We start from the raw sequence: 9,141 nt of genomic DNA on the forward strand, positions 1-9,141 counted from the left end.
GGGAGGTCTCCATCTGCACAACTGTCCATCCTGTATACACAGAGGAGACTGTCCTGCGGTGGCAGAAGACCGATGATGGGCACAGACAGAGGGTCCCTGTCCCCAGACCCACAGCTGTGGGTGAGTATAACGAGTACATGGGGGGAGTGGACACCTCTGACCAGATGCTGGGAACACACTCAGTGCACAGAAAAACAAAGAGATGGCCCATGACAGATTTTCGGCACCGTTTGGACATTGCTGTCATTAACAGCTTTCTTGTGGACAAGGAGCTCAGCATAAGGCAGTAGCAGAAGCCAACGACACGCCAGGCTTTCCAGGAGGAGCTGTGTGCAAAGCTGCTCGGCGTGCCACTGGCTGGCCCACCTAAGCCCCCCACTCAAGGCCACTTTCCTTCCCACCAACAAAAGAGGGTACACTGAGAAAAGACAGAAGGCAAGCCTGGGGAGGAAACAGTGCACTCTCTGCCATAAAAGCACACCCTGGATGTGTGAGGAGTGCAAGGTTGGGCTCTGTCTTCAGCTGGAAAGGAACTGCTTCAGGGACTACCACTGCAGCTAAAAAAACGCCTAGACATGGACACACATAACAACCTGCAACATGGACATTGAAAGCTCTAGGAAAACAAAACTGTTTGAGAAGATGTAAAATAGGTTGAGTTTCATTTTTGTTATCTCAAAAGTTCTCTTCATGTACATTTAAAATTGTTTATAAAGAGAAGCCTGATGAAAATTTAAATCCGTTTTTTTTTTTTTGTTATTACACACTGTTTTAAGCATTTATAACATATAATAATGACAAATACTTGCCAGATCTTGAAAGTTTTTTTCTTCTGAAAAAAAGGAGCAAAATAATTTACACAAAGGACATTTTCTGACACATTTATTGAAGAAAAAAGACAAAAAGGACCAGGCGGCCTGTCATAATTATACTACATAAAGGGTTTTAAAATCTTAAGATTGACAGTGTTTGGTATACTGATGTTGAAAATAAATGAATGAATGAATAGAAAAGACATGGTATAATATCATATTACAATATTATATTAGTACAGTAGTGCTTTTAAACTCCATGTTTGACAGCTAGATGGGGCTCTTACACCTACTGTTCTCTGCAGCTGTACTGCTCTCTTAAAATTGTCTAATTTTTTGTCTTTAATATCCATATTATTTAAACATTATTTATACACTTCAGGTAAAGAGACATGTGCTCATCTTGTGGTTCTTTAACCAACTTGTTGAGATTGATTTTAAAGCGGTGCATGACTTTTATGAGCTCCAAAGCCTAAACCACCTTCATTACCATCAACATGGAGCGCTCTATTCAGAGCCATACTTCCCTAACGATGACCTCATAATAATATACATGTGGGAGAGAAGCAATGGGAATAGAAATAAAAATAACAATGGAGAAGAGGAAGCGATTTTGTTTTGAGGAAAAAAACTGGAGTGGACAGTAGGAGGAGTGTGGAGAAATGATTCAGTGAGGCAAGGATGACGTGAGGTATTTCATGAAGAGATGAGTTTTCAGACTCCAAAGGAAAGTGGGGAATAACTGGAGGGGAAAAATAATCTCTCTACCATCAGGGGAAAGACCAGAATGGAGCACGGTCGAGCCTGAATGCAGCGATGAGCCCACTGCAGGGAAGAGCGAGCTGAATGTTCAAAAAAGAAAAACAATTAAAAAAAAAGATTACTTTATTTAAGTCAGTGAGTTTGTAATTACAATAATATAACATCAAGGCATGTATTGCATATGTTTCTATCAAACCATCACAGTGGTTGTATGTGTCAGTGCAACTTTTGGCCTTGAAACACACCTCTCTCATTGAGATGCCCCCAAAACATCCAGACATTAATAGCACTGTTAATCTGTCAGAGCTGGTATTGGTAGATTACAGTTGAAGAGGTCATCGCATTGAAAAGTCAAAACTAATGGAGGCTGACACGTGTCAGAGCGAGGCATTGCTCGGGCCTGATCTCATTCAAGACATCCTGCTCCTCCCCAGAGAAATCAGTGGCCCCGTGGCCTCATCATTCATAGAAGCTGCATGTACCAAACCATCAAAGGCACAAGTACTGTACATGCTGTCATAAGGTACCGGCTTATCAGATAGCACTATTATGGAGCATCCATGATGGTGTTAAAGGGGGGGATGAGGGGTGAAAATATTTGATGCTAAACAGGTGATATTTTGTCCTTTAGTGCAAAACATGGAAGAGAAAAGATAAGAAGAAAATGTTGGTACCAGTTCATACTGGGTTTTATGAGTAGTATAGAAGGAGCTTATTGCTTTACATAGACGTTATAAACCATTAATAAAAGCAAGTTTTGGGTTGCCAGGTTGGGAAAAATCCCTGTGCGTGGTGTTTGTCCTTTCTATTTAGTAATAATGTGGTTATATGTTACATTGCTTTGCTCCTGTGTAGGTACTCCTGTCTGTTTCTCTAAACAAGGGGCGTGCCGACCACCATCTACTGCGGGTCAGGGGTTCTCAAGCTTTTGTATCTTCTGATTATTAAAAGAATTCTGAGGACCATTCTCCCAAATAAATGAGAAAATAAGATTGCATGACAAACAAAAGCAGAAAACATAAACTGGGCTGTGTTATCCCACTGTCAGCTGTAATAAGCAGAATCAATATTTTGCTTGCCCTCACTCATCACTGCACGTTATTATGAATCCAAATTGAATGTATTCCGGGTCATATTTCCTCACCGCACACATTTTGGAGCTTTTATTGTCACAGGGTTGTTTCCCACATCACGTTTTTGTGTCAAAAACCGATTGATTTTGTGTCACTGCATCAGAGGAAACAGCTGAAAGTAGCAAAACATGTTTGTCTACCTGATGATGTTTCATGATTGGCGTAGTATTATTCAAACTGATTATTTAAAATGATGCCTTGTTTGAATAACTATGGTTTTTATTTAGATACATTTAGATAAAATGTAGCTAAAATATAACTTTGTAAATTAGCAAAAATATTTTAATAATTTAATCTAACCATTTGGAAGTCTGTCCAAATGGTTAGCTGCTGTAGGTATAATACACTGAATATAGATAGGTACCTCATTCAACCCCACTTCAAATATTCCAAACTATCCTGTGTTCCTCGATGTAGTTGACAAGCTTATCATACTTCTTAAACTAAATAAACCTTTTAAAAAACCCATTGGATTAGGCTATCTGAAAATGCATTGCCATAAAGCTAAAAACAGGGTCTCGAAGCTTATGAAAATATGTTAAGATACATGGTTTTCACAAGATGGCAACAATGTTTCACAAGTTAAGGGGAACACAAACCTGCAATATGAACCCGTAGGCTATATTTGACTGTGTGGAGAGGACTGCGTTTTTACATGAGGATGACTCAAGCATTAACTGCACTATTACCACCTTCTATACAACGATTACCCAAATGTGAACTATGATGCACAGCTACACTGGTCACTGCATGTCACCACAGATCTGGCATAAAATTCACAGAGATGTGTCAGAAATTAGCATTGTGAGCAGTTGGGCATTGACGGTTGTCTTTCACTGTGAATATCAACCACGGCGCTGGTGAATACGACCACTCTCATCTAATCTTGACACAAACTCCTACAGACCACTGTGATGTCAGAGCCACTCTGTAAGTTTATTCTCCCGTATGAGCGTGTCTGCTGTTGCATTTACAGCCGTCGGACTGAAAAGCTGCCTGTAAACCTTGTGATGCAGATAGTAGCTGTTGATGAATGAATCGTCAAGATGATAATTCTCTAGGTCCAGTCACTGTGGGGTGTGAGTGCGCTATGATGACACATTTTCTGTGGTTCAAGGTTTTTAAAGGTGTGTTTTAATGTATTCGTCAGCGTTGATAACTCCTCCTGTGGGCACAACTAAGTGGAGGCTGGTGTAAAATGAGGATGAAGACAAAATAGTAAAACCTAGTTGTAATAATACAAGAATATGTCTTCATAGGGGAAGGTTTGATGAATACTGTGCACAGTAAACACTTTAAAATGTCTTTATACTATAAAATAAACATAATGAAGAAATTAAAAAAACCCTGCTAAACAGTTACCCTTTTACCAGATGCACACGATCACCCTGATCCCTAAAAAGATTTTGAAATTGTTAAAATGTTGCCACATATGATTTTAGGATGGATACAGTAGACCCACATTGCCTGTATTGAAGAGAAAACAAGTAAAATGTACACAAGGTTGAACAATTGTATGCAGTTTACCAAGGCATGACATAGACACAAAACACCAAAATGTGAAAAATTAGCTGAACAAATGGAATAAAAAAACACCTTCATAAAATAGCAATAATCTAAAATAAACATTGAATATGATAACCTTGAGTTGTTCATCAATATGCACCAGTGTTCAGCAAACCTGCATTACAGTATTTGCAGTATGTTTCTGAATATTGAGCAAAGGTTGTGTCTGGGAGGAATAACATGCAGGGGAAAGTACATACATGATGGCTGGAGAAAGAAATGTTGAACCTTTGCTGACTGTATGTGTGTTAAACCCCACAAAGCATGATCGCTGCAACATTACAGCACGCAAGAAGCAGAATCAATAGATGGCACTGTTTCCCAGGCCTTGGCCCTCAACTTCAGTTAATACCCCTTCAAATCACCCTCTCTCTCTCTCTCTTTCCTATCTCTCCTGGGAGCCGAGAGTTGTTCTGTCTAGAAACCCACTTCACTAAAATGTTGAACTAACTCTTGGTCAAGTGTACCTGGAGCCATTGGAAGCAGAATCCTCCAGAATCCTCCAGGGAATCAAACATCGTTGCATTTATTGTATTAAAATATAGCTGAAGATTACTGTTGGGATGGGACAGATGGTGGTGGTCAAAATACAAGAACTCAATACAAGGTTAGAGGTAGATTCATATGCAGTAAAATGTGTGATTTTGTATTTTGGGAATAAGAAAGATGATTTTTTTCTGCATGTGTAAATGTAAATGTGAATGTAAATCTAGATGTAAATACATCTATATATTTAGACATAGATATCCATGTATATATTTACACTATTGTTGACACAATTTTTTGCCCCTCTTTATTGCCATTTTATTTGTAAGTATTATAGCTTAAATTAGCCTATATGTTACTTTCACATTTATTAATTTGTGTTTCGATATCTGTTCCTGTCTTTTAGCCTGTATATGTATATGTAAGTCTTTTTCAGTACATGTTTGCATTCATTATTCTTACTTTCATGTTTTATAAATGTTAAGTGGGCAGTCCTCTCATGCTACGTAACACAAGTCACATGACCCATTTAAGGATTCAAGGATCATTTATTGTCATAATGCGACACAGGGATGCACAACGACATACAGTTGCCCATTTTCAACACAAGACAAACATGACAAACAAAACAAAACAAAAGCAGTAGTGCATTCTTGTAGCACATTATTCCAATTTGCATCAGGAGGAACGTAAACCCAGCAACACAAACAATTCTCTGGGCATATACTATGGCTGACATCTTTACATAGAAAATACAACATCAGGACCCTGATGAAGACTTGTAAAGTTGAAAGGCGTTGGTTGTCCAGGAGGATGTCAAGGATTTTTAAATTACAACGCCTAAAATGTTTCTCAGACTGCCAACTTGAACTACTTTAGAGGCCTTTGTTTGCAAAATGTGGTACTTACCACAAATCTCTTACTATTCATAAACTAACAAAGGTGAATTTACGAGAAAACATATAATTTATAAGTATGACTTTGAATGTGAAAAGAGGGAGATAAGCAAATTCTTTCTTTCCATTGTTCCTGTCTAAATGAGCAATTTGCATTTTCTCGATGTTTGTTGTTGTTAAAGTTAGTAAAGGTGTTTTGACGTGTTTATGCAATTCCACTTAAGACTAGGCAGTGTACTGAGATAAAATATGTTATGCTGGTAGGATTGTTTCCCCTGCCTTTCTACAAAGTTGATCTACCTGCATGTGATTGACTGCTGCTTTGTTGCAAAGATGCCTGGCTTGAAACGTACTGTAAGCAATAAGATTGATTAGGGAGCTGTGTGGTGCTGTTTGATTAATCATAACATTGATCACAGAATGTGAAAGTGTGCAGAGAGAAACTTGATTGATGAGTCAATGTGATACCTGAGAAAATGGTTTGAGCTCATGCTATTCTCTCTGAAACCTTAAAGCTCACCAGCTGCTTCTTTTTTTTTTTGCTGTAAGTGCACAAACACAGTGTGTGCTCAGCATCCTTTTGTTCCTCACTGTTTTCTTGAAATACAAGAATAACAGGGTTTCAAACAGTGCAGAGCCTGCTTGGTTCACATGTGGCTACCTTCTTTGCAGAAGTTACACCTGGAGCATGAGACAATCACAGTGGTTGCTAGGTAACGGGTCTCCTCATGGTCTCTGCTGTGAGCTTCCAGAGAACCAAGCTTTGCTCAGTGAATCATTCCACTCAATACAGGAGTGAGTATGACAATGAGTGAAACATATAGTAGGAGTCCAGAGTGTGTGTGTGTGTGTATATATATGTGTGTGTGTGTGTGTGTGTATATGTGTGTGTGTGTGTGTGTGTGTGTGTGTGTGTGTGTGTTGGATTTTACTATGGGTAATAAAATGAAGGGCTGAATTCAATTTAGCTGTTTTTCTTTCAGGGTCCTGGTATTGTGCATGCTGGCTCACTGTCACAGCTCACTATTAGAAACTTGTAAAAATTGTAATTTTCCTCCTTTTACAAGTAAAATGATCTGCTGTGAAAAAAGCCCCACTGCAAAAAATATGAGAACATTTAATCAGTTCTCTCTTCAACAATACAGTTGAATAGTAAAACAGTTGCCTATTTACATATCCAGCAGACATAGAGCAATAGCAATCATTTGAAGTCGTATGTCAGGCAACCTGGTGAATTGAAGTCCAAAAGTCACGTCATTTAATCCCCATTTTGGTCTCCACCAACTCCTAATAGAAATACCTGGGCCGGTTGAACAAAACGGTATAAATTAAGATTTTCCTTAAAGTTCGAGTTAAGGTTTTAATGGCTGCACAAAACACCCTTAATAGAATTTCCTTAAAATGTTCACTTATGGATTTAAGGTTTTCTTCTTATCTTGGTCTTATTCTTAAGGAATCCCTTAAAGTTAGTTAAACCAAAAGGACTTAGCAACTAAAGTAAGAAAAAAACTACAGATATCTCTGAATGCATCTATCCCACATGTGGTGGTTGATTTTCTTTGACAAGACTGGTCACAGATGAGGTTGGAGTCGAAGATCAATTTTTGCAGAATTCTTTATTGGACTTGAATCATGGGAAGGAAAGCTTAGTTTGCTGGACTGCTGAATTCCTTCAGCTTTTCTGAAGGAACCGTAAAACCGTTATACCCTCTTGTTACACAGAAGTGTGTGTGTGTGTGTGTGTGTGTGTGTGTGGGCGGGGGGGGGGGGGGGACATACAGGAGTGTCAAGTGTATGCCCATACGTGTATGTTAGCCAGATTATATTTAGGTCCGAGTCTAGCGTCAGTTTTAAGAAATACCGAGAACAGGGATGTCAGACATAAGTCTGTATATGGAGATGGTCAAAACACAGGCATGTAACACAGACATGTAAGACATTCAAGAAAGAGCTGACTTCACTGGTTCAGTCATTTACACCTGCTCAAGTCTGTCCAGTTACAGAGTTAATTAGTGAATACAAGAGTGTGTGTAAATTTTACAATAAAGAGGAAATAGATACTAATAACTAGCTGAACTATTACATACAATGTTATCAATCCTAACATGCATATACAGGAAATATAAAATATCTCCACGCACAACATGGCTGAGTTTATGGCATTAAATACAATTTCCAGAGAAGAGAACCGACCGAGAGAACCCTATGGATACGCTGAGCGATAAGCAAATGATTTGACACTATTGACCAGCAGTTCATTCATCTAGGGTTGGATCCCCCCTACTTTACGCAGCTGTGCTCTTCCAGCACTTTGGATTTAATGATTGCTCTACAGATTTATGCTACGAGATCTTTCAAGTCAGTGATAGGCGAGGTATTTCATGTCCACAGGTCAACGGTGTGCCGCGTCATTCACCAAGTTTCAAACGGCATTACCCGTCGTGCTAATCGAGATGAAGTTTCTGTCAAAACAAGAGGAGGATGAGATGGGAGATGGAAGCTGGAAGCGACACCTTTCACATTAGACATAGTCATCTTACCCACTGTTCAAAATATTGATTGGTGCAGCTTTCAAATTTGGTTTATATGAAAGATACAATAAAGAACAGTTAAAGCATGGTACTGGTAAAGATAATAATGTATTTAATCTTTAAGGGAATTGATCCAGTCAATAGAAGTTCTAATGTCTGTGAAGTGTACATGTCAGTATGCTTCTGTGAAAGGAAGTATAATCTGCAGTAAATCGCTCTGCGATTAGAAGATATTGGCTCTTGTTTATAAGGAGTGCTCTCCTCTGACTAGTGAAATGAATGGTTTATTATGATGGAGACACGAGGACTGAAATCAGCCCAAACGCCTCTTCGGCTCTACTCAATAGTGTCGTTTTCCTCTCCTCATCAATTCCAGCCATCTGTTGCTCATTTCATATCTGTCCATCTGAGTTTGGCCCTGGAACCTTGTTGGAAGCTTCGGGTTAGTGTTAGAAATATTAATTTATCCATTTCAAATGTGGCTTTCCATAATCACAAGCAATGCCACCATTTTAGGGAGTAATGCCACTGAATCCAACATTGCACAAATGACACAAGCATTTGTAACACTACAATTTGAAAGACTAAGGGTCATTTTATCACTTTCCTCCAGTGGTATAGACATGATATTTTTGGTTATTACTTCCCCAAGTTTTGAGATATCCGTCTAAGAAACTGGCACCACCTGCATTTGTGGTGGACACAGCATTAAAACATTACATGCAGCAATAAATTAAATAAACAGTAACATCTCTTTCTAGACAGTTTTAGACTGAATTATTCACAGTGAGATCTGTGGATTATCCACAGTAATCACAACATTGTTTCTGGAAAGCCTTGTATCTGTTGAAGCTTTTGGTTGCAAATTTTCAAAGAAAGATGCTTCTCTGACCTCTTTCTCTCTTTCTCTCTCTTGGCCTCAACCCTTGTCTCTCTCTCTCCCTTTGCATGTATG

The sequence above is a fragment of the Cebidichthys violaceus genome, unplaced genomic scaffold (genome assembly GCF_023349555.1).
Source record: "Cebidichthys violaceus isolate CVI_PGR_0920_01 unplaced genomic scaffold, fCebVio1.0.p SCAF_4, whole genome shotgun sequence".
In the NCBI taxonomy this organism is placed as follows: Eukaryota; Metazoa; Chordata; class Actinopteri; order Perciformes; family Stichaeidae; genus Cebidichthys; species Cebidichthys violaceus.